Source organism: Vombatus ursinus, unplaced genomic scaffold (assembly GCF_900497805.2).
Source record: "Vombatus ursinus unplaced genomic scaffold, bare-nosed wombat genome assembly UNPS02014830.1, whole genome shotgun sequence".
NCBI lineage: Eukaryota > Metazoa > Chordata > Mammalia > Diprotodontia > Vombatidae > Vombatus > Vombatus ursinus.
In genome coordinates this window covers 49,840,053-49,867,326 of record NW_020954608.1, presented here as the reverse complement: position 1 = coordinate 49,867,326, position 27,274 = coordinate 49,840,053, and the positions used below count along the sequence as shown (strand labels likewise).

General features: G+C 39.0%; 1 protein-coding gene across 1 annotated transcript in view; it reads right to left on the bottom strand.

Annotated features, from left to right (window-relative positions):
* RERG (RAS like estrogen regulated growth inhibitor) overlaps positions 1-3,407 on the bottom strand; it is a 106,999-nt gene extending 103,592 nt beyond the window's left edge. Inside the window, exon 1 of the mRNA XM_027838684.1 lies at positions 3,226-3,407. The gene's annotated coding sequence lies outside the window, so the exon portion shown is untranslated. The remainder of the gene's footprint in view (positions 1-3,225) is intronic.
* Between the last annotated feature and the right edge of the window lie 23,867 nt (positions 3,408-27,274).

Here is a 27,274-nt window from a genome sequence, read left to right as displayed (position 1 = left end):
GGCCTAGAGCCAGGAAGACTCGTCTTTGTGAGTTCAAATCTGGCCTCAGACACTTACTAGCTGTGTGACCCTAGGCAAGTCACTGAATTGTTTGCCTCAGTTTCCTAATCCGTAAAATGAGCTGAAGAAGGAAATTAGCATTACTCCAATATTTCTGCCAAGAAAACCCCAAATGGGGTCATGAAAAATCAGGTATGACTGAAAAATAACTAAACAAACAATTTCCTTACAATGAGCCAAAATCTTCCTTCCTTGGATAGCCACTCACTGGTTCTAGTTCTATTCTCTAGAAACTGAATCCCAACTTTCACATGAAAATTCTCCATACATCTAAGAACACTATTGTATCTTCTATACCCTCATTAAAGAGAGGCATTCTAGTCTAAGGGACATAGCATCAGCTGGAGTCCAGGAAGACCTGGGTTCAAGATCCACCTCTAACAATACTGGTTGTGTCACTCTAACCAAACGACTTAATTAACTTCTCAGTGTTCTAGTCAACTTTATTTGACTATAAGTTGCAGAAAAATGTGCTGTGTTGGTAGAGTCTCCTCACCTGAGAGTTCTCTGTAACAATGAAATGACAAGTTCAGTCCTGCACCTATATATCCCTACTAAGTCTTTTCTTTTTTTATAGGCTAAGTATCACCAAATCCTTCAACTAGTCTTCCTCTGATATGATTACAACATTCCTCCACCATCTTGAACTTTCTCTAGATGTCCTCTAGTCTATTAACATGCCTCTTAAAGTGTTGTGCCCAGGACTGAACACTGAGGGCAGAAAACAGTGAGTCTATAGCTTTCTTTGATCTAGATATTCCTGTTATTCATTCATTAGTTTCCAGCAGTCTAATTACCAAATTGGTTTATACTGAATTTGTACAAGAGGGATAGGGGCTAGATCTGCGATCTCTTTTAAGGGAACTCCCAGATGAATAAACTCCCTTAGTAAAATTCTACTAAATACAAGTTAGCATCTTCTCAGCTGAGATCTGCCTAAGGCATCTATCTGAAAGGTTAAGTGACTTGTCTGGCCAGTATAGGTCAAAGGCAGGACTTGGTTCCAGGTCCTTCTGGCTCTAAGCCAGTGCTCTACCCACTACCACACACTGCCTCTCAGTTGAATTTTTAGACAACTATCTTTTCCCATGAACTATTTTAGTCAAGGCCAATGTCCCCCAATCTTTATTTTTTTAAACTCAAATGCAGGACTTGACATTATCTTCCTGCTTTCCTAACCTATCAATATATTTAAAAAAACCTTAATTCTATTCTCCAACCTACTAGCTAGTCTTCTTAGCTATATTATCTGCAATTTTTCAGAAAACTTTACTTTCAATAGCAAAGTAATTACTCAAAGGAGAATGGCATTAGCAAAAGTAATAGCTTTAACAAAGGTGAAAATTTCTGAAAAAAAAGTTCTGTAACTGCAATGATGTACTAGAGTTTATTATTCATTTGTGCTATTTCACACAAACACACGAATATGTATTGTGCTAACATATATACTTCAGCAAAATCTCTACTTTCAGGCTTTTAGTCATGCATTTGCTGCTTTCTAAATGTAAGACCAAAAGATCCATATTACCACTTGCTAACATGTTAATAATATCCTCTAATTAGGGAAAACTGCCTTTAACAATTAAAAACAAAACAAAACAAAATGTCAAGAAAAGCTTTTAGCATCTATTCTTTGTCCAATTTCATACCTTTACCTAAAAATGAAAGGTTCTCTTATTTTATCCTTCTATGGCCATGATTATTCATAGGGAAGGTTACAAAAAGGGCCTCAACCATTATGGATCACAGATTTAGGCCTGCAACATCTTAGAGGTCATCTAATCCAGGTCTCTCTTTTTCCAAATGAGAAATGGAAACCCAAGGTCATCCAAGGAGTAAATTAGAAAATCCTGGATTCAAACCTAGGTCCTATGTCTCCAAGTCCAGGATTCTGTCCACTGCACCAGGGAACTATGTTTCCCTAGAGAAAATTCTGTAAAATGTATTTCAGTCACATAATTATCAAATGACATTATTTGCTTGAAAAATAAATCTGAAATATTGAATATGCAAACGTTTTTACATGGTTTGTATATACTAATAGTCAACATTTCATGCAAAGTTGTCCTTTTTTAAGACCATATTTGTCTGGTTTATATTTCGTGAACTTTACCATCTAATCTTTCTGTGAAACAGTATTTAGAAAGCCAAATATTTCAATAACTTCCATCCAGCCCCAGTGACAGGAATTTCACAGAAGAACAAGATTTCTCTCCATTTATTACCTCATGAAGTTACAGCTGGGTATTGTCAAGCTCATGCCATGTTCCAGGAAATAACTGATGGGGGAGACATAAAATTGACTGACAGTGGCTCTTCAAAATTTTATTTCTCACAATAAAATTAGGCATCTCACATTTGGCAGTCAAATCACAAACATGGATGTGAGTTCTGTTTTAATAATCTCTACTTTATGTCATTTGTTTCCAAGTTTCTGATGTTTAAAACAAATCACACTGGAAGAAATGCTTATCTCAGAAAACTAGTTTATTCTTAGCTTCAATTTCAGGAGGTCACTGACTGATTCAAGGGAGATGCAAATCACTTTTTAAAAAAATAGACATTTGTTATTTGGAGGACCACAGGATTTAGTGCAAGAAGGGAACCCAATACAATAAATATTTAATAAGCACCTACTGTATGCAAGGTACCGTGCTAGACACTAGGGATGCAAAGATGAAGTAAGATACTGCTCTTGCCCATAACGAGCTTCTGAATACTTGTCACTAATATTTCTGCTAAGGGTAAATTCGCACCAAGAATTTTCATGCGCTGTGGATGCTGTTCTGGACTGCTTTGGAGCCTGAAATCAAATCTTCTGGCCTCAGGATTATTACTAATCTTTCTATCGCTGTTCATCCTCCCACACGGGTCGCCTTGCATCTCCCCACTGCCGTAGGCGTGATGGTCCCCGCTGCTGCAGGCGGGTTAAAACTAGGTGTGCAACAGGTAATGCGCGGGGCTCAAAAATAAAGGCCCTCGTGGACGTCTCCTCCTTCCACTCACTCCCTGGCCGGGGGCGCAAATGCCGCAAGCACTGCCTGCGAAGGTCAGCGCTGCCCGGACCAGGCTCGGACGGGACCGCGCTAGCCCGGGAAGCCGGCCCCCGCGGAGAAGCGGGGCGCGCGGGGAGCCCGGCCGCCGGGGCACGCGCGGGACACTCACCTCTGCCCCCGGCCAAGTTCAGGTCCGGGGGAGGGTCTCTTCCGGTCCTCTCGCAGCCGCTTTCCAGCTCCGCGGGATTCTCCGGGTGCTCGTGGGTGCCCGCGCGGATCAGGCTCGGGGCTGAGCCGCAGTGGCCGGGGCAAAGGGTGCAGGAGCTGCGGCCATGGCGAGGGGGAGGAACCTTCCGTGCGCTCCCTCAGCCGAGCGCCACAGCGACTGCCGCAGGACGCCCGGGGGCTGCGCCGACTCGGGCCGCTTTCCGCCGCCCCGCGAAGCTTCGTGGCGCTGCGGAGCGGCCCCGTGGCGCCCCCTGGCGCGGGCCCGCGGCGCTACGCCCTGTGCGCAGCCCGTCCTCGCTCCCTAGGGGCAGGAGGACAGACAGCCCTGGGGCAATTTCCTAGGACAGAAAACTGGAAAAGGACCTTGTGCTTGATTTACTGCCATCCCCTCCAGAAGAGGAAGCAGAGCACTGGAGGTGTACAATGATTTCCCCAAGTCAAGTCCCCAAATATTTATTAAGTGTTCACTATGTGCCAGGCACTGTGCCAAGGTCTGCAGGTAATTATACTAGTGATGATGGTGGTGGTGATATGGTGATGATGATGATTATGACATCATCTTCACCATCATTATCATCATCATCATCATCATCATCATCATCATCATCATGCTAAATTTTGTGTAGCAGCTTACTATGTGCCAGGCACTATGCTGAGCATTTACAATTATTATTTTATTTGATCATCACAACAACCCTGGAACATATGTGCTATTATTATCCCGGTTTTATAAATGAGGAACCCGGGGCAAACTTAAGTTAGGTGACTTGTCCAGGATGGCATGGCTAAATTTGAGCTCAGGTCCTTCTGACTCTAGGTCCCTCCACCATCAAAGAAAAACAAAAATAAGGAGCTCACGGTCTAAAGTGGGGGGCAGTATCTTTGTGGGGACAATGCCATTGCCAGCTTTCCCTTGGATTTTCAGCAAGAGGGTGGGAAGGGGATTTCTCTCCCATGCACTTTCCCAGTAGCAGCAATAGTAACTACACAAGGGGCAATGAGTGAGCCTAATACAGAAATTCAAGGCACTAACTGCCTTTTCTGAAAGGAATATTGATCCTGAGAAATATACTTGTCCAGCCTCATCAACTACCTTGTGAGTCTGAGGGGGTCAGGAATCATTAAATCAAGTGCTCTCTGAAAGCATGTTCTCAGAAGAGGGGACAACCATTTCCAGGGAGATTAATAACCATACATTCCTGGCTGACCAGAAGATACAAACCTGGAATTGCTGCTCACACAGTACAGATTCAAGGTGAATGTGAAATATCTGTTCCCACAAATCTACTGGTAGTGTTTATCTCCAGAAATAGTATAATACAAATGTTGGGTTGTAGATTATGTTTCCAATATGTGCTAAAAGTATATGAGTCTTTTGTGTTTTAGGCATTCTTTCATAGTGGAGGAAATAAATAGCTGCCCTCTCTCTACCTGATATTTACTACTTTGTACACTGAGAAACTTTTCAGGAAGTTGCTAATCCCATTTGGGGAGATCTTTGTGCCAAACCTAAGATTTATTTAAAATATTTTTCCCAGAGACTCTACTGCAGAGTGGGTCAATAATAGTTTTTTTTTGTTTTTTTTTTTACTGGCCTTTCTTCCTCTGTACCTCAGAAGATCATTATTCCACAATGACCTCAGCAAGGGGCAACATGTAACCTTGGGAAGCCTCTGTTTTCTCTGTCAAAAGATCTCCTTCAGTCAACACATGGATAAATTGTGGTATGAGGAGATGGTGAAACTTCAGGATCAGAATATCACAGGAGAGGTAAAATGGTTATAAAGATCGAGTTGTAAAGATTGAGGAAGAGTAGTGACTACTTTTCTTGGTTTAAAAAATAATATTTCTGTATCAAAACTGTTTGTATCTGTTCATGTTTGCATAGTTTATGGCAGCTGACAGTGCCAAAGAGATTGTTCCAAAAGGTTGCATATGCTGTTGCATTTTGGTGATGGAAAATAAGAACAGGAAACATAACCACCTGAACTGTAACGAGAATGTCTAAAAATGGAAATCTGACCACCTGGATGCTGAAAGTGGGGGGCTCTTCCTTTTTTTTTTTTTTTTTTTTGGCTAGGCAATGGGGGTTAAGTGACTTGCCCAGGGTCACACAGCTAGTAAGTGTCAAGTGTCTGAGGTCACATTTGAACTCAGATCCTCCTGACTCCAGGGCTGGTGCTCTATCCACTGCGCCACCTAGCTGCCCCGGAAGGGCTCTTCCATTAGTCACAATCCCCTGCCCCCATATAAGGTGTTTGGGGTCAACTCTTTGAATGTTTAAAAGGGGCGAGAATAGATTATGGTGATGGTTCTGTCATGAATACACCCTCAAAGCTAGTACAGCCTTGCTTGGAGTAATCAAACAGTGCTACAGGGGCAGAATTTTGACATTTTTTAAATTTAAATTTTATTTTGTCAATAGTACTTTCTTCTCTCATCATTGACCCATAATCTTTCTAGAACTTGTGAATTGAACTTGTGAATGATCTTGGTTATTAATATTTTAAATTATGAGCTGTTTACAACACTGCTACTCATTTTGCATGTGACATTGATTTTCCAAATATCACTTGCCTTTATAATTGTATATGTACAGTTATTGTAATCCACATTTACGTGGTTCTGGGTATATTGTTTTGGAGTCATACTATATGTTGTTCAGAATATTGTTTTGTCTTTTTGACTTTTTATTTGTTACCTGACCCAGCATTTTTGGTGGTTTACTTTAGCATTATTGTTTTGAAGAATTCAAATTTAAGTAAAATTTGAAGAAAATGGAGATCAAAACTCTAGAAAAGGAATATGGAGTAATGGAATTAGACATGAAGAGGTCTTTTAATTTTAGTAGATCATGAATATAAAAAGAAAGATATTGTTTAAAAAACTGAGAAAAGCTTAAAGAAATTTGAACTAATACACAATGATCAATAAGAAGTTCAGGTCACATGATCAGCAAGATGGTAGACCAGTAGCTTTCCACAAACCTTTCAAAACTGAACACACACACACACACACACACACACAAACACACACACACACACATGAAATATGTAACAAATATAAAGCAACTGAAGCTGAATCCATGAGACAAGATAAAAGCATCACACAAGGAAAATGCCTCATGAAATAACATCAAAGAATTTAAATATTAAAACTTCTCATTAATGCTTCCCACTCCCATCCCATGATTCATGCTGGGTACTATCACTACAACCAACCTCACAGATTTCTGTTTCAGCATCCATCCAGTTATTCAGTTAGTATTTCAGTGGTAGTGACTCAATCAGATTTACTCCTACTCCATAAGAGAGAGGATACATTGATTCTGCCCAGACACATGAAAAAAAAAAAAAAGGAAGAGAGGTTTTATTTATAATCAAACAAGAAAAAAAGGCATTTATTATTAAGTTTGAGATGCCTAGGAACATTCACAGGTTAGGCACTGAGAATACTAAGAAGAAAATAAAATAGCCCCTTCCCCCTAGGAGGTTGCATTCTAAAAGAGAAGATATCATATCCAGAACATATACAAAATAACCACAATGGAACTGGGGATGGGGATTGGCAGGTGGGACATAAAGAAAGGAATCATGCAGAAGGTAGCATTTTATCTGAGCTTTGAAGGAAACTAGGGATTCTAAAATGTAGAAATGAGGAGGGAATGCATTTCAGACATAAAGGACAGCCTGTGCTTAGATGAAGGAAGGAAAGTTGTGTATGAAGGACAAAAGGAAAGCCAGTTTGACAGGACCATAGAATTCCTGAAAGATAATATCAAATTAGGGTGGAGATGTTACGTTAGAGCTAGGCTCTGAATGACTTAATGCCAAATAAGGTAGTTTGTATATGGTCCAGCCAACTACTAGGGAGCCATTAGAGTATATTGAATGGGGGGAGGGTGGGGCTGAGTCATGTTTAGACCTGTGCTTTAAGAATATCACTTTGGCAGCTGAATGGAGGATGGATTAGGGAGGATTAAGATTTGAGGCAGGAAGATGTATTGGGAGGCTATTGCAATAATACAGGCAAAAATTAGTGAGGGTCTGAACTAGAGTGATCGAGATGCAAATGGAGAGAAGAGATTTGAGTAAACAGGTAAAATCAGTAAGGTCTGCCCACTGTTTAATATATGGACTGAGTAAGAATTAAGTTCCTAATGGTCATTTAATTAATGGATAAATGAAAAAGAATTTATTCAGTGCTTACTATTTGCCAAGCACTGTGATAAGTATGGGAGATACAAATACAAGCAAGATAGTTCTTGCCCTCAAGGAGCTTAAATTCTAATAGGGAAAGATCATGGTGACCAAGCAAAGGTGTTTTGGTTTCGTAACTCACAAAGATGGTCCGTAGAAAACTACCACAATTAATAGACATGCCCTTTGCAGAGGCAATGTGAGTGTTGATTTGATCACAGTTCTGAGAACAAGAGGTAGACGGTGGTAGAAAATGTCCTGAATGAGGAGAATGGTCCCAGAGAGTTCAGAGTTTAGTGGTGCAGCTCCTGTATAGTTAAATGACCTTTGGAAGTCTTATGTAGTTGCAACTTTACAATGCCTCTACCTCTCCAAAGCTTCCATTAGTAGCTCCTAGTGTGTCTTCGTGGGGAAGTTGGGGAAGGGGAAAGACGTAATAATTTAATTTCTTCATTGGCAGTTAGAGCATAATAGCTTTTATAAAATAAGTCCACATATATCAGAGGTATCAAAGTGTACTTGATCCAATGTGGTTATACGTGTATTTTCTACGTAGATTTTTAGGTTCTTAGTGGTAATACTTGATTCCTCCAAATGTGTGCAAAATATTCTAGATGCTTAGAGCTACAAAAACTGTGGCAGGTGAAAGATGAAATGACTTAGGTCTGAGCATTTAGATCCATTAAGCGCTGCATGCCAATTGCCCAACAAATTGGGATCAGGCCGCTTCCTCAACTAAGGGCTGGACCCCAAATACAGGGGGAGACAAACTTTTAGACATTAAAAACAATTAATCAAATAAGACCAATTAATTAAAAGGAAATAATACATTAGGTAATCTGATTTCTAATTGAAGGAAAGATTAGGGACTTTCCAAGTTGGGAGGGAGAGAATAAACATGTGCAATTGCCTGAATTCAGAAAAAGAGGTGTCCCATTCCCCTCAAATGTCTGTAAATAATCAAAGGAATGTGGAAACATTAACTGATTTATCAGTGTGGGGCCAGTTTTCAGATAAGACATATGTGTTGCTTGAGATGTACAATTGTAAGAAAACTGCATTAATCTTTGGATCTAATTGAATTTCTGGTCAGCATAAACTAGGTCCTTAATTAAAGGTCTCTAAGCCCCAGGTAGGGGTGGTCCAGCTTCCCAGTCATGCAGGGATAGGTTCAAACAATACATAAGTTTTCTCTCAATTCCCACAATTGAATGAAGTTTTCTTATAAGACAGAAACTAAACCAGCTCCAGAAATGAGTCACAAGATGGAGTCAGTATGTTTCACTCAATTCCCACAATCAAACACTTGTTGTCCTAATCTCCTCAATTCCCTCAATTTCCTCAGTTCCCCCTTTTGATTTCCATGGATCACTTATCTATAAGCCAAATCTGTAAGGTTTTTCATAAATTCATAATCAGAATTATATAAAACATGTTACAGATCGAACTACTTAGAGGCCTCACAGTGGACTGATTTAAAAAGAGATTTACACGCCACCTAGGTAACCAAGAAAAACATAAATATAAACATCATGAAACAAAAGGGCAAAGCAACACAATAACAATCAATATTAACTAACATGAAGTCTCCTTGTATCCTAGTTACCCACTCCCAATGTCCATTTAATCATCTCATTTTAACTTCCAGATGTAGTCGTCTGGTCCCTGGAAATCTTTCAAGGTAAAATTGCTGAATTGGGGCAGGGAGGTGGGGCAAAGTCATTCCCCAGCATCCCCTGGTCTTATGCTAAATATTTATTAAGCACCTACTATGTATCAGGCACTGGGCTAAGTGCTGGGGATACAAAGAAAGGTAAAAGAAAGTTCTTCCCCTCAAGGAGCTATCCTTGATGAAGGTGTGGAATAGGCCTTATCTTGTGTCTATGGAAGGGAGGGCCAAAGCTTTGGCAGAAGATTTTCTAAAGAAGGAAAAAATTAATATCATCCCCTTGATCAGGGGCCCCCAGGAAGTGGAAGGTTTTGGCAGGTAGACCGAGGAATACTGAGTGGGCCGTGGTAAGGAGGAGCCTTAGTATTAACTTAGATCCTGGGACAGGTTGAAGGCAAGAGGCTTATGGAATTTTAACTACTTTAATGAAAATGGGCCCTTACACTTGGTGAAGAATTGTTGACTGTGCTAGAGGAGTCATTGCAGAGGCCCTGATGTTCCTGGAGCCGCTCCTGCTCATTGTTACCATCTCACATAAGAAGCAATCTGTGACCACTGGATGTGTCATCTATCTGTGCTGTGGCTCTGATGTTCCTGTTCATCATTACCACCATGTATTAGGAGACCTACTGTGGGCTAGCATCACTCACTATATGGATAAGAGTGTTAAGATCTGAGACTTGGTCCTTCCAAAGGGAGGTTTTTGGAAAGCCTAAATCTCTGGCCTCAGTTTTCCTCCAAATTTTTTTCTCTTTTTTTCTTTTTTTTTCTCTCATTATGGTGAAGCCTTTGGGGAGAGGGTAGTAGATCTACTGCTGTGGTTTTCTTTTTTTTTCTCCCATTTTTCCTCTTTTATACTCCCCACATCAGAATGACTGTTCAGTAAAAGCCTTAAAAGCATTTAAATGGTGGAAGGTCCTTTAGAAGATCCTTAGAATCTGACCACTATGGGGTGGTGTAAGTGATAGAACTAATATCTGTAAGCATTTCCCCATAATATTTAAGGCTCACATCTGCCTCCCTGTCATGTTTTCCTAAAAGGAAACAAAGCTGTCCTTGAGGTCTGTTTGGCCCCTGCTTCCCTAAATGTGACTTTCTTGTCCCCTAAGCACATAGATAATCCTCCCCACGTGGAGTCTGGGCATTTCAGATTTGGTAAGTGCCTAAGACTACAGGAGTCACTGTGTCCTGCCTTGCTGACCAGATGAGTTTTCATAGAAAGTCAGGGGAGGTCATATCTACCATACCTAAAGCTAAGTGCCACTGTATCCTTGTGGAAGATTCTTTCTGTATTAAGGCAAACTAGACCTTCTTTTGTTAACTATTCAATGACTTATGAGTGGCTAATTTCATCCCAAAATGGAACTTGAACTAATATGCTATTAGCATTAGGCTTGTCCCTAATATTGTTCGAACATCCTCTATTCTCCCCTAACATAATCACTCTTACATTCAGTATAAAGCCCAAATTCTTCAGCCTGACACCTGAAGACACTTATAATATCATCTCACACCTGTCCAGATCCATATTCCATCTCTTCTTTGAAGTCTTCCTCCAGGAAACATTCATTCCTCCCTTTTCTGATTAGTCATAGAACTAATGACCTAAACTGTCTTTTTTGATATTTGAATATATTAAATCTACCACTATGTTTAATTTTTTTTTATTTATTTCGTTTCATTACCCTCCCCACACACACACACACACATACACAATGAGTTAGTAAACACTCTGAGAACGAGGATTATGTCAATTATTTCTATGGTTTAGTTCAGGGTTGGGGAGCCTGCAGATTTGAGGCCATATGTGGCCTTCTAAATCCTTGGGTGTGGCCTTTTTACTGAGTCCAAGTTTTACAGAACAAATCCTTTTTTTAAGGGGATTTGTTCTATGAAGTTTGAGCTCCATCAAAGAGCCACATTTGAGGACCTAGAGGACCACATGTAAACTTGAGGTCACAGTTTCTCCATCTCTGGTTTAGTCCATGGTGCCTGAACACACTGTAGGTATTCAATAAACAATTGGTGAATTTAGTTGAAATCTCAAAGATAATATAGCATAATACATGGATTTACATATTCAGAATTGAAAAGGACTTCAGAAATCACTTATTCTTTTTTATTTTTTAATTAAAATTTATTTTATTTTCAGTTCTGAATTCTCTTCCTCCCTCTCTCCTCTTCTCCCACTATTGAGAAGACAATAAAAACAAAATCCATTACCAATATATATATACTTATGCGAAACAAATCCCCACATTAGCTATGTCCAAGAGAGAGACAGAGAATAAAAAGGAAAAAACAGGAAAGAAAAGAAAAGAAGGGAAAAGTAAACAAAGAAAGAAAAAGAATAGCTTCAATCAGTACTTTGAGTTCATCAGCTCTCTGTCTGGAAGAGGATTGCATGTTTCATCATGGGTCCTTTGAAATTGTGGTTGGTCATTAAGTCACCCAGAGTTCCTAAGTCTTTCCAAGATGATTATTTTTATAATATTCTTTTTGTATATGCACAGTTTGGTTGCCCTTTGGGCGTAGTTCCAAATTGCTCTCCAGAATGGTTGGATCAGTTCACAACTCCACCAACAATGTATTCCAATTTTCCCACATCTTCTCCAACATTTATTGTTTTCTTTTTCTGTCATATTAGCCAATCTGATAGCTGTAAGGTGGCCCCTCAGAGTTGTTTTAATTTGCATTTCTCTAATCAATAGTGATTTAGAGCATTTTTTCATATGACTATAAATAGCTTTAATTTTTTCACCTGAAAATTGTCCGTATCCTTTGACTATTTATCAATTTGGGAATGACTTGTGATCTTATAAATTTGATTCAGTTTTCTCTTTTTACAAGTGAGGCCTTTATCAGAAACACTGGCAATAAAAATTATTTCCCAGTCCTTTCCTTCTAATCTAGGTTACATTGGCTTTGTTTGTGCAAAACCTTTTTAATTTAATGTGCTCAAAATTATCTATTTTGCATTTCATAATGTTCTTCATCTCTTGTTTGGTCATAAATTTTTTCTCTTCTCTGTAGATCTGACAGGTAAACTATTCCTTGCTCTCCCAATTTGCTTATGGTATCACCCTTTATGTCCACCACATGTACTCATTTCGACCTTATTTTTGTATAGGGTGTGAGATGCCTAGTTTCTGCCATACTGTTTTCCAGTTTTCCCAACAACTTTTGTCAAAGAGTGGGTTCTTATCCCAGAATCTGGAATCTTTGGGTTTATCAAAAGTAGATTACTATAGTCTTTTACTACTGTGTCTTGTGTACCTAATCTATTCCACTGATCTACCACTCTATTTCTTAGCCAGTACCAAATAGTTTTGATGATTGCTGCTTTTAAGGAAAATTCCATTTATTCCTCTGCTCTCTAGTGTTTTTAATAGGAATGGGTGCTGTGTTTTGTCGAAAGCTTTTTTTTCTGCATCTATTGAAATAATCTTTTGTTTCTATTACTTTTGTTATTGATATGGTCATTTATGCTGATAGATTTACTAATATTGAACCAGCCCTGCATTCCTGGTATAAATACCGCCCCCATCAAAGGGTATTATCCTTGTGATAAATTGCTGTAACCTCTTTGCTAATATTTTATTTAAAATTTTTGCATCAATATTCATGAAGGAAATTGGTCTATAATTTTCTTTCTCTGTTTTGGCTCTTCCTGGTTTAGGTATCAGCACCATATTTGTGTGATGACAGGAATTTGGTAGGACTCCGCCTATTTTTCCAAATAGTTTATATAGTATTGGAATTAATTGTTCTTTAAATGTTTGGTATAATTCACTTGTAAATCAATCCAGCTCTGGAGACTTTTTCTTAGGCAGTACATTGATGGTTTGTTCAATTTCTTTTTCTGAAATGGGGTTATTTAAGTATTTTGTTTCCTCTTCGGTCAATCTGGGCAATTTATATTTTTGTAAATATTCATCCATTTCACTTAGATTGTCAGATTTACTGGCATGCAATGGGGCAAAATAGCTCTTAATTATTGCTTTAATTTCTTCATTGGTGATGAATTCACCCTTTTCATTTTTTATGATGGTAATTTGGTTTTCTTCTTTCTTATTTTTAATCAAATTAACCAAAGGTTTATCTATTTTATTTTTTTCCCCTGTAAAACAAGCTCTTAGTTTTATTTATTAATTCAATAGTTTTCTTTTTTCAATTTTATTACTTTCTCCTTTGTTTTCAGAATTTCTAATTTGGTATTTAATTGGGGATTTTTAATTTGTTCCTTTTCTAACTTTTTAAGTTGCATACCCAATTCACTGATTTCCTCTTTCTCTATTTTCTTCAAGTAAACATTTAGAGATATAAAATTTCCCCTAAGAACCACTTTTGCTGCATCCCATAAGTTTTAGTGTGTTGTCTCATTATTGTCATTCTCTTTGATGAAATATTGATTATTTCTATGATTTTTTTGTTTGATTCACTCATTCTTTAGGATTAGATTATTTAGTTTCCAATTAATGTTTAGCCTATCTTCCCATGGCCCTTTATTCCACACAATTTTTATTGCATCATGATCTGAAAAGAATGTATTTAATTATTTCTGCCTTTGTGTTGGATTGTGAAGTTTTTATGCCCTAGTACATGGTCAATTTTTGTGTAGGTGCCATGTACCACTGAGAAAAAGATACATTCCTTTCTATTCCCATTGAATTTTCTCCAGAGGTCTATCAAATCTAACTTTTTTAAAATTCCATTTACCTCCTTAACTTCTTTCTTGTTTATTTTGTGGTTAGATTTATTTTCTGAGAGGGGGAGGTTGAGGTCCTCCACTAGTATAGTTTTGCTATTTCTTCCTGTAATTCACTTAACTTCTCCTCCAAGAATTTTGGTGCTATACCACTTGGTGCATATGTGTTTACTATTGATATTACTGCATTTTCTATGGTACCTTTTAGCAAGATGTAGTTTCTTTCCTTATGTCTTTTAATTAGATCTATTTTTGCTTTTGCTTTGTCTGAAATTAGGAGTGCTACCGCTGCTTTTTTTTTTTTTTACTTCAGTTGAAGCATAATATATTCTGCTCCAGCCTTTTACCTTTGCTCTGTGTGTATCTTTCTGCTTCAAATGTGTTTCTTGTAAACAACATATTATAGGATTTTGGTTTTTAATCCACTCTGCTCTCTGCTTCTATTTTATGGGAGAGTTCATCCAATTCACATTCACAGTTATGATTCCTGTGTATTTCCCTTTATTTTATTTTCCCCTCTGTTTACACTTTTCTCCTTCCTTTCACCGTGTCCCTCCTCACAGTGTTTTGCTTCTGACCACCACCTCCCTTAATCTGCCTTCCCTTTTATCAGTTCCCCCTTTTTTTCCCCTTTCTCCTCCTACTTCCCTATAGGGTAAGAAAAACTTCTATACCCTTCTCAGAAATCACTTATTCCAGCATGTATTTGAACAAGATTCCTGAATTCTGGTACATGCAATGGCACAGGTGATATCAGATCATTATTTGGCCAGGAGGTCACCAGGCTCAATTTAGGAATTCTGGTAAACACTGAGGTCATTCAAAAAGGTAACAGTTTGGCCCTTGATGATCGAGGCATTGAGTAATGTCTAATAAGGTTTGAATCAGGGTATGTCCCAGTTAAATATTTGTACAGAAAAAAAAATCATCTGTCTTGATATGAAGGTCTCTGTGTAGGCCAAATGTGGAGTACAAGCTTAGAAAAAAAAATCCAAGAACAAAAAGTCAGGTGCTTGTTTTACAGAGAGAATAATAAAGCCCTGAAAAATTAAGTGACTTGCTCAGGGTCACTCAACTAGTAAATGTCTAAATAAGTCATCCATTTTAAAATGTCGATTTCCTGACTGCAACCAGGTCCACGTTTTTTGCTCTATTATACCACAGTGAAGCAATAGAATATATATATTTTTTTGTTCCTCTCAAGAAAATCTGCATCCATGACATTGTCTGTTTGTATTCTTGATTTCTGACACAAAGCATTTTTAATTTTCAAATTGAATTTTTTTCCAATTTTATTTTTTCAAATATTTCAAATTTTATAAATGTATAATATCTCTTCCCATTCAAACAGGACAATTTTCCTGAGGGCAACCCTCTGACCTGTGTACTTGGAGGGAAGTGACTCTTGATTGGCTGAGAGAATGCTGGGCGAAGGCACTGCATACTGTGTTGTAAGAAGGAATTTCTTCAGATGTTGGAAAACTCTAAGAGTGATGGTCTAAAGCTAGCTCAGACTTTTCAGTGGTGAATGGAAGACCTCTCCTGAACCTCAGACATGCAGGAATCCAATCCCTCAACACATCCCTTGACTTGCAGTGATTGAAATCTTAGAATTTAATAAAAGCAGACTACTCTTGGGGAGATCATTTTATCTCTTTGGTTGAACTGAGATCATACTTCACTTCTAGCCAAAGAGTTTCTTTACTCTCGTGCATTCTCTGGTCTATTCTAATATGACTATGACTATAATTATGACTATATATATACATATATATACATATATATACACAAATATATATGTACATATATACACATATATAAAATTTTCCTACTTCTAATATAACTTTCCATGTGTGTGTACATATATAGGCATAACACACACATATGTATATAAAACTTTCCCAATTTGTGTCTACTTTGATAAAGAGGTGTACTAGCTATTCATAATGGTCTTTTTTGAAACCAGCATTTGGTGGGAATTAAACTGATAATAGCAAGTTAAGTAATACCCTCACCTTGAAAGTGGTCGGGGAGAATGGTTTTTATTCTGGACCCCCAAAGTATTTTACCCCTAATCTACCAATATTTAAGGTGTGGTGGGTAATTCTAGCCCAATTCCCTTCTTGGAGATAAACAAGGGAAGGAGCAAGTGCCTAGCCACAGCTGTTTTCCTACTGGTGGCTAAGGCAGAAATCAGTTTCCCTTGGAGAGGAGTGGGACAGATTTTAGACCAGGTATCTCTGCTTCATGTGAGTCAGTTATATTTTTATACTTAGCCACCACACAAACACTACGAATGTACAGTGTGACACATTGGAAAGAGCATGTATTCTGGAGTCAGAGTCTGACATTTACTACCTGTGTGACCTTAGTCAAGTCACTTGTCTTGGCCCTCAGTCTCTTCATCTGCAAATTGGGGGTGGGGACAGGGAGAAGAGACCAGATAGTCTCTGAAGTCCCTTATAGTTTTATACCTATGATCCTATGAAATGTGCACATTATTCATTATTGTTTCTGTGTCTCTAGCATCAGAAAAGATTTTCGGTTAAGAACTCTCCTTCCCCCTGGTGTACTCTTGCAGTATTGCATCATTTTTTAAAGCACGTAACATGGTTTTATTTTCAAGTTGTTAAAAATCATAGAATTGGAGAAACTTTGAATCCTATAGTGAAAAGAAATTATTGAAGCCATCTAGACCAAACTATCTCATTCAAAACCAGGATATCCTTTAATCTTCCTTGAACTAACTTCTGCCTGGCACTTTCAGTGATGGAATTCACCAGCTCCCATTCCATTTTGAACCATTCTTCTTTACATTGGAGGTTCTAGTTCTCTCTTCCCTTTGTGGAGCAAAAGGAAACATTAACTACCTCTTCCACATGGCAATCATAAAGATAATAGTCATGGCTGTGTAGCTGAAAAAGAACCATGCATCAGAAAACCTGGGTTGGAGTCCTAGATTTTCCTTTCATTGGTTTTATGATTTTTGGGAAGTCCCCTAACCTCTTTGAGCCTCAGTATCCCGGTCTGTAAGATAATACTTTCCCCACCTCAGTGATCAGCTTCAAATCATACTAGTTTTTAAGGGTTATGGTTTTCTGCATGTGTAGAAAAAAATAAAGTCAGTTTTTCATTTTTTAAAAAATTGATTTCCAATTTTAGGACAATGCAGAAAGTGGTAAAAAAAAAAAAAAAGTTCCCTGAATGGAAGATAAATGCAGTTAAATATTTTGTGCTTGTGGCAGCCTAGCCCAATCTAGCACGGTGCTCTCACCTTAAGGTGAAATGTAAATACATGCTAGGAAAAAAATCCTTTTCTTACTCACCTTCTTTCCCAAGTCCTATATAAACAAAACTATGTATTTTATAATAAAATTGATAGGACAATACAGATTTTTTTCTTTAAAGAAAGAAATTCCATAATTGAAAATAATGAATATTTCAATTCATAAAGTATGAGTTATAATTCTTTAGAAAACCTAAAGAAATAAAAACTTGACACTAAACAGTGGAACTGCATTGAGAAAAATACACTTCACGGTATTCAAGTACTTGCAGAGCTGTGATATTAGAACTAGGAGTGGGTGGCCCTTACAGAGAGGTAGATCTTGGCTTGAAAAGCTTAAGAGCTTTGTGAAGGGTAGTGGGCGTGTTCTCACTGAAGCAATAGGCCACCAATCACCGGATGGGGATGTTGTAGAGGGAATTGCTGTTGCCTGGGAGTTAGTAGGCACTTAATAAATGCTAATTGACTGACTGGATAGAGTAGGTGGTCTCTAGGGTGCCTTTTGAATCCGAGATTCAGTGGTTGTGGTTATTGAAATTTTTATGATGAAATCCAATAATTGTAAGAGAACTCAGAGCCTCAAAAAACCTTTGCTGGCCACATATACATAATAAATGCGGGATAGGGAAAGCTTAGGTAGGATGAGCCTGTTTGCTGAGTGGGCAGCCTTCAGAATGGATGCTGATTGAATGTACTGTAAGAGATTAATATGGGAAGCCATAAGGAATGTCCACCCCAAGTCAGTGCGGTGTCTGCCAAAGAGGAAGTGTTGTTGTTGTTGTTGTTGTTGTTATTGTTGTTGTTGTGTCATTGACACTTTGTGACCCCATCTGGGGTTTTCTTTGCAAAGTTACTGGAGCGGTTTGTAATTTCCTTCTTCAGCTCATTTTACAGATGAGGAAACTGAGGCAAACAAGGGTCACACAGCTAGTAAGCGTCTGAGGACAAATTTGAATTTAGGTCTTCTTGACTTCATGCCTGGCACTCTATCCACCCCACCATCTAGCTGCAATTAAACCTGTGGTTTGTATTTGATTCTAGAAGCAATAGGGAGCCATTGGGGGTTTATTGAGTAGGAGAGTGGCTTGTCACGCTTGAACTTCCCGAAAATCATTTGGCAGCTGTGTAGAGGATAAATTAGAGTGGGGTGAGACCTGAAGTAGGAAGACCAATTAGTAGACCATTTTAGTAGCACAAAAGTGATGAGGGCCTGAATTAGGAGAGTGGACAAGTGAGTAGAAAAAAGGGTATGCAAGCAAGAGATATTATGGCGTTAGGAATGACAAGACTTAGTAATCATTTGGCTATGTGGGATAATTTAGAGTGAAGAGATAAGGATGATGTCAAGTTTGCTAATTGGGGTAACTAGAAAAATGTGGTTGCCCTTGAAAGCCATATGGAAGTAAAACTAAGGTGGTGCCTATCAGTTGAGGAATAGCTAAACAATTTGTGGTGTGTGGCTGTAATGGAATTTGTCCCATATGGAATGACAAACCTGGAAAGACTTGTGTGATCTGATGCAAAGTAAAGTGAGCAGAACTCAGAAAACAATTTATGTAATAACATCAACACTATGAAGAAAAACAACTTTAGAGGACACGGGAACGCTGATCAATGCAACAGCCAATCAAAACTCCAGAAGACAAGTGATGAGACCTGCTGCCTGCCTCACAAAGTGAGGTGATGAGCTCAAGGTGCAGAATGAGACATATTTTTGGACATGGCAAATGTGGAGATTTGTCTTGCCTGACTATATATGTATCTGACACAAGGATTTAATTTTTCTCTCATTTTGAGGGGTAGAGTTGGGGAGATAGAAAGGGACTACTGATAGTGTTATCACAATTAAAAAAGAAAGAAAAAGTAAATACAGAGGTCATTGAAGCATTTTTAAAATGCACAGAAGAGAACAAGGCCAGCAGGAAACACCAACGAAGAACAGCCTTGAAAATAGCATAATGAGTGTGTTATAGACTTGGAGGGAGAAGCAAGCCGCATGTGGTACAGATTTATGGTTTCATGTGCAATCATCTTTCTGTTCTGCCTTGTATATGGAAATGTTCATTTTTATTTGGTGTTTGTTAAATTCAAAATTTTAAAAAGTAATGAGAGACAAGGAGTTTAGAAGGGAGGTGCATAAATATATGTATATATATGTATATACATACATACATACATATATACATATAAATACACATATATAGTTGTTCACTTGCATCCTGCTCTTCGTGACACATGGACCATAGCACACTGATACTATCTATGGAGTTTTCTTGGCAAAGATACTGGAGTAGTTTGCCATTTCCTTCTCCAGTGGATTAAGGCAAACAGAGCTTAAGTGACTTGTCCAGGGCCACACAGATTGTAAGTACCTAAGGCCAGACTTAAATTAAGATCTTCCTAACTCTAGGCCCAGTGTTGTATCTATTGAGCCACCTAGATGCCCCAATGGATTGATTGAGAGAGATAACACACATATATACACACATACATATAAGCATGTACATATATGTGTATATATATATACACGTATGTGTGTGTATACACACAAACATACATATACAATTTGGGAATCATCAGCATAGAGATTATACTTAAGCCCATGAAAGCTTAGGAACTTACTGACTGTGGGAGTACATAGAGAGAAGAGAATACAGGACAGAATCATAGAGTTAGGGGCTCTGATATGGAAAATAAACAAGCAAAAGAGTCTGTGATTAGCCAGGTAGGAGAAGAACTGAGAGAGACTGTGTCATGAAATAAGAGAGGGGAGAGAGCACCCAGATAGTCAAGAGTTCTGAATGTTGCCGAGAAGCTGAGAAGGCTGAAAATGAAGACAAGACCAACAGATTTGGCAATTAAGTGATCTTCAGTAACTTTAGAAAAAGTAGTTTCAATTGGGCAGTGAGGTCAGAAGTCAGATGTAAGAGGGTTGAGGAGTAAAAGGAAAGAAGTGGAGGCAATGGGTGTAGACAGCATTTTCTAGGAATTTGACCATGAAAGAAATGTTTTAGGATGATAGCCAGAGGGTCTAATGAGGTTGGGCCAGATTGGGGTGAGTTTGTAGGCAGTAGTAATGCATCTCTCTGACAATATCCTTTATAGCACATCTGTTGCATAGTTCCTGGTTGGTTAATGTGTCACAGCTTATTCATGTCTACACTGCGCATTTTTATTTGGTCTTTGGGTCACCTTCAACTTTAATTCTTTGAAGAGTGTTTCCTTGTACAACATTATAACCCTCCCCCCACTTCTTACCCCCCAAATGAGTGTGCACACATGCACATACACACACACACACACACAAATACCACCACCACACCCACTACCACCACAGCCACTGCTCTGGGCACTTACTGTCACCTAACAGAAACTACAGGACCCTCAGAAACTTGCCATTCAGAAATGCAGTGCAATCCAGAATCTGACCAGGTTCCTAATTATAGCTCCCCAATATAGATATTATTTTGTGGATTGGAAATTCCATGGGTGGGTGGGGAAACAATGCTCAGACACAAAATACAGAGCAAGCCCAATACATACCTTTGCATTCATATTGAATCCTAGGATGTGCACCAAGGATGCAAGTTTCAGCTTTAACATATTGGTTCCTTTGCACAAACCATCAGGAATCCAAGCCTTCAACACATGCGCTTCTAACTTGAGCCTCACACACGCTTTTTCTCACAAACACAGTGTGTTTTATTCAAACTCACACTGATTTTGCATTGAATCCCAGGACGAACTCTACATGCCAAACTTCTTTCCACACACTGGGAACAGTTTCTCCCACAATATTCAACATCAGTACTGTCTTTGCCACACATTCTGGCCCTTAGCTAAAGACATCCATGTCAAATAGCTCCTAGATTGATACCTGGTTTTCCCAGGATTGGGGGTTGTGTCAAAAAGAATTGTTGTCAGAGTCAAAAAAAGCAACCCACGCTGGGGTATGAGAAGAAGAGATAGTTTCTACCATCTTCCAAGATCACCTTTTTTGGGGGGGTTACAGCCAATACCAGGTTGCTCTTCTAGTTGGGGTTGGTAGTAAGACTGTCTATTAGATATGACCCATCTCTAAGCTTTATTTAAGAGATTTTTCCCAGAATTCCATTGTGAGAGGAAGAAAGAAAGAAAGGAGGAAGGAAGGAAGGAAGGAAAGAGAGAAAAAGGAAAGAAAGGGAAAGACAGAGAGACAGAGACAGGAGGAAAGAAAGAGAAAGAAAGAAAGGAAGAAAGAGAGAGAGAAGGAAAGAAAAGAAGAAAGAAAGTCTTCTCCTCTCTCTGGAATAACCTCCCTTCCCAAGAATGAATTTGAGTTTACTTGAGCCCATAGCTTGAGCCCCTCTCGTAGCAGGGGGACTCTTGAACTAATATTTGACTGAATCAGGAAGAACTGCCCAATCTGTGCTTTAAAAGACAATGAGAGACATCATCTGGCTTTTTTTTTTCCCTTAAAATTTTTTTATTATGAGCTAGGATATCGTTAGCAGACATAAACATCTCCATTTACAAAGAAGGCCAGAAAATGGAGATTGAGTATGAAATTGTGAATATATCCAACTTTAAACATTATATATAGGTAAATGTATCTTCAAATGTGTATGTATATATGTGCATATATACATACACATATACATATACACATGTGTGTGTATGTGTGTATGTAATCTGTAACACAGCTTTTGAGCATGCCTAGTTTGTCACGGAGCCCATGGAGGTAGGGTAGCCTTCTTTGAATGACTGTCCCCAGTAGAGATGGCTCATATCTTTGAATGCCTTTTAAATGTCTTTAAAACTGGTGAGACCAGCTGGCCTCTCTTTTTGTCATCTTTTCAGCTGTACTCCTAGATGTGGGAACTGTGCTCCCATTGTGGCCTCCATGAGCTGAGCTGGCAAGAGAGGGAAGGGATTCTCCTTCCCTTACGCTCCTTTTTTTATCTCGGTTCTGAGAAATGGTCCTGGGGGTGTTGGTTTCTGTTCTGTGTTGTTTGTCTGTGTTTTTAGGTGCAGGAGATGATCCCCACTCGACCACAGTTCGAGCCATGGTGACCTTGGAGCCGGGATCGCAAGCAGGCTACAGTGGTCAGTCAGGCCGGCCTGGCCGCCTTGAGAAGCTAGAGTGCTTGGGACTTGAGTCCCAGGGGAGTTTGAACTTGGACCTGGGACTGCTCTGGGGAAGCTTGGCTAAGCTAGGAACCTAATTCCCTTCTCCTCCTCAGAGACTGAAATGGTGAAGAGGGGAAAGGGGGTTATACCCACCATGTGTTAGAGAGGGAATGTGTTTAGATATTTGTGATTATGCTCTTATGTGATTCAAAGCATTCATTTTTCTGAGTTCACCGTTCTAAAGTTAATATTTCTTTGAAAAAGCTCCACTGTATCCGTCAATCTGTCTAGTTCTATATCTTTCTATAATTTAGCATGGTAGTACAGACATTGTCCTAGTTGTCTGTGACTCCTCCTGCTCTCTTCTGTTTATTTAAAAGGTGTTTTGTTGAAGTTCTTTTCTTTCTTTCTTTTTCACTTTGTTGCCACTCCTCCCTCTCTCCCCCTCCACCCAGCCTTTTTCAAGGCAACTTCTTTGTTGGGACATACCTCTCAGTGATAGGGACGTGTGTCCCTGAACTCTACACAGCCAAACTGAGCGTCTTACTATGCCTCGCATGTGACACTCCATCTCTCTTCTCTCTGCATTTTCACTGGTCATCTCACAATCAAGAATACAATCCCTCCTAATTTCTACCTCTTAGAATCCTTTACTTTCTTTTAAAATTCAGCTAAACGACCACCTTGACTGATCCCTCCTCCAATCCCAAATTGTGAGTGCCTTGCTTCCCAAAACTATCTTTTGTGGGGGGTGTGGGGAATCCTATGAGTAATTGAGTCCCCTCGGTTCACTCGATGAGATTGCAAAATATAATGGGCAGATAACAGAGATAATGAGCTCTTACCTTGTAAAGGGAGACCTTTGGTGGCATGACTGATATACTAAAAAATTATGAAGGATTCAAAATTGACACTGGCCTAGTCCTAGCTTGTTGTTGTCGTTGTTGTTGGTTTGTTCTTTGTTCTGGAAGAGGACCCTGATATCAGGAAAGTGATGCCGTGACTTGCGAATGAATTGGATTTAAGTGAGGGAGGACTGTGCAAAGTCACCAGCCTTAAGGAGCCATCCGGGTCCAGTGGAAAGATATAGATCTGGATGACTGGAGATGGCCTTGGATGCAGTGGGCGACGTTGGCCTTTTTAAGCTAAGGTCTTTCCGAGTTCTCATTTTGATTAAGGCCATGTCTATTTAGTGATTAAGGCCGGCAAAGAAATGAGCCAATAAACCTAATAAAAAAAAAAATCTGGAAGGGGAAGACCCTCAGGGTATCTGGCCAGAATAGAAACAATTACTATTTACATTCACTCCGAGCCCTCAGGGTCCAGACAATGACCATTAAGTGGGGCTTGGGCTGGGACCTATTGTTGGCCAATCAATGAGAGCCAGAGTGAATTAGGTATGGTCTTTAAGAAAGTAATCTAGCCTGTAAACCCCAATATATCTGGCTAGGTTTCAGCCATCAAATTTTATATTCCTTTGGGTAGAGCATTCACAGGTAAGGATATGATACCCTATATGGACAGAGGGAGAGGAAGGAGGGAAGGAGAGGGAAAAGAAGGAGAGGGAAGGGAAGGAAAAGGAAAAAAAGGGAAGGGAAAGGAAGGGAATAGAAGGGAAAGAAAGTGGGAGGGAGGGAGGAAGTAAGGAAAGAGAGAAGGAAGGAAGGAGCTGTGTTGCCCAACTGGAACTAGCCAGTTGGGTACCCAGTGGGGCAGCTTGGACTACTCACAGGTTGTTTTTTGTCCTTCATTCTCGAAGAGGACCATGATGTCAGGAAGGTGATGCTATGACTTGCAAGTGAATTGGATTTAAGTGAGGGAAGGCTGTGTAAAGTAACCAGCCTCACTTTCTCTTCCAGAGCCATTTGGGTCCAGTGGCAAGATATAGATCAGGATGACTAGAGATAGCCTCCTCATAGCTTGTAAAGAAAATGTAAAGAAGTTTTTATATTCATTGTTTCTGTATGAAATATGAAGAAATCTCTCCATCAGTTTGATCAAATTAAATAGTCTCTAGTCATTGACTGCCTGAAGGGTTGCTACACCTCTCCTGGCCTTTAAAAAGCCAATTATATTTGCAGACACAAAACAATCTCCATGGAGTCAGTTGAGACAGCTAGTTTTTATGTCTACTTCTAGCTGAGTTTTGCAAGGGGGAGGAGAGGCTATCTTTCTTCTCTTCTACCCAGTGGTGTAGGGTCCAATGGAATAAAGTCTTTCTGTGAGTCTAGTGAATCCTTCCTGGGAATTGAGACAAGAGGAGATCCATTGTTTAAGAGATTTTACATTCCTTAGTGTCTGCTTACAACTACATTCAAGAAGGAAGCATGTTATAGAAGAAGAACCCATCTGGTCAGAAGGAAATATCCTTTGCCTCTTGGGCTTCATCCATAGTCAATGGCATCTTGCACTAGACCAATCTACCCAATAGGGCTAACCAAAACAACTCTAATTACTCTTCTGCAATGATAACCCTTCAGTATTTGAAGACAGCTATCATATGTCTCTCTTTCTACCCCATCCCCTGGTTCTTCTTCATGCTAAATATCCTCAGTTCTTTCAAATGATTTTCAAAGCCTTTCATCCTGTTTGCCCTTCTGTGTCTTATCAATGTCTTTCCTAAAATGTGACACCTAAAAGTGAAGAAAGTACTCCAGATGTGTTCTAATCGGATATAGTGGGACTAGTACCTCTAATTCTAAATAATTTAAATGAATGAGGCTAATGGACAGTCTTATTTTTTTTTTATAGATTTAAAAAATTAACAAAATGTTATCCTCTTACTTCATCACAAGATGGCAAGATTTCAAAACATTACTCCTAGTTCACTATTCATTATCTCCCTATTATTAAGTTAACATATGATAGTGTCTTAGAGACCTCACCATATATTAGGTAAATACAAATGTGCTTGAAGACTCATGTTTGATAGTGTTTTTTTTTTAAGTTAAAAAGAAAAACAGTTACCTTAAACTATATTGTTACTAAGTTGTGATGCACATATAGAAAAGGCTTTAAAAATAGGCCTAGACTACCCCTTTGAGTCTAAGCTCCTGTGGAATTTTCCTTGTTATATATTTTTTTCTGTTGACAGTCAATTTCCACTTAGATTTGGCTGAAGAGTAGGGCTGCTCAGAAAATGTGGTAATGAAGAGTGTTGTTGTAGGTACATTTCAGAAAGGAGAAAGCTGAGAGGATATTGGTAACATCAACATAAAATTTTTTTTAAAAAAAGATGGCATGAACATGGGAGAAATAAGAGTGGTAGTCATGGAAGTGACTGCTTTGGCAGAAAAAAATGCATCAATATGATCCTACCTTTTGCTCAGGAATAGCATATGTGGAGCTATTGCCACAGAGTTTGTCACATCTCATTGCTATGGAGCAGAAAGTCAAAGATGAACTGCTAATTGAAGCCTCTGGGCCTCTGGAACTCTGGGCACTGAGTGGTCAGGTGATCCAAATATGTGAGGAGGGAGTTAGGACACTGAAAACAAAGAATGTAGTTGTAAGCAGATACTAAGGAATGTAAAAGCTGAAAGAGCCACAAGGAAGGGATGCTGAGAATAAGCGAGGTGAAAGAGAAAATTAGAGTGGCTCAGGATACAGACAAGAGCCAAAGGAGGAACAGTATGCTGAAAATCTGATACTAGGAAAGCATATTAGGCATGCATGAAGCTTAAGTAAGCTTAGAGAGCTAAGGTTGCCATACTGTGGCTCATGCCTCTGGCTGGCTAGCTTTTACTATTAAGATGAGGACATTTTGGTCACATGCCCTTGCCTCCTAAAAGGACTGGCTTTTTGGAATTGGGAACCAGACAGAGTTAGTGCAAAATAATAGATCCAGTCCTAGGCAAAAATGTCAAGTAGGTCTGGTATAAGAAGGAGACATGACATTGAGGCATTGTGGTTGGAAAATAGAGGAAGTATTAGAGAAAATAAGAATCATTTTGATTTTGTCTGAGAATTGGTCAACAGGCATTTATTAAGTGCTTTATACACACACACACACACACACACACACACACAAGCACACTCATAGAAACATTCTCTGTATTTCAGACACTTAACTGTTAACTGCTAAGATCCAGAGATGCAAAGAAAATCCGAAAACACAATCCCTGCCCTCAAGGAGCTCATATTTTAATGGAGTAGGCACCATGAAAATAATAATGTATATACAATGTATAAATAGTGTACTGTAAATGGAAGTTTATCTCAGAATAAACTAGCAATAGAGGGCATGGGCAAGAAAGTCATCTCTGTGCCATGTGTGAGGAATCACAAGAACAGTGTCAATGAATCATAGAGTGCATGGATGGAAGTAAAGCTTGAGGTAGAAAAGTGCCATGCTGTGAAAAGCTATAAATGCTAAACACAGGATTTTCTATTTGATCCTTGAGATGATATGGAGCTATTGGAGTTATTGATTAAGAAGAGGAGAGGGTAATATGGCCACACCTGTACGACGTAGTGGAGCGGGTGATCATTTAAAAGGTTATTGCAATAGTCCGGGTAAGAGGTGATGAGGGTCTATACTAAGTAGTGACTGTAGGAGTAAAGAAAAGGGGGCAGTAGCGTACTAGTCAATGTTTAATAACTAGCTTTTCAGAAAAAAAAAAGTACATTGGACACACTTTTTCCTCATCACTTTTTTAAGCCTAGAGATAATCCACAAAATAATAAATTAAGCCCTAATTTGTAATGTTTGCTTATTTCTGAGGTATAAATGGTTCACACTTAAAATTTAACAATTGATTCTTGCAAGCCAATACAAGCCAGGTCCAGCACACTCTGGAAGGGGTCTTATAGGAGAGATGTTGTTAAAGTAGAAATAACAAGATTAATACAATTATTAATCTATTAACTAATTAATAGATTAATAGAAATAATAGATTGGGTGTGTTGGATGAGTGAGGAGTTCTGCGTTTCCATGCATATTGACTTGGGTTCTCCAGTGTAGCAAGTGCTAGGTATATCTATAGCTAGGTTATCACCCCTTTCATAAGTTTGCTTTGC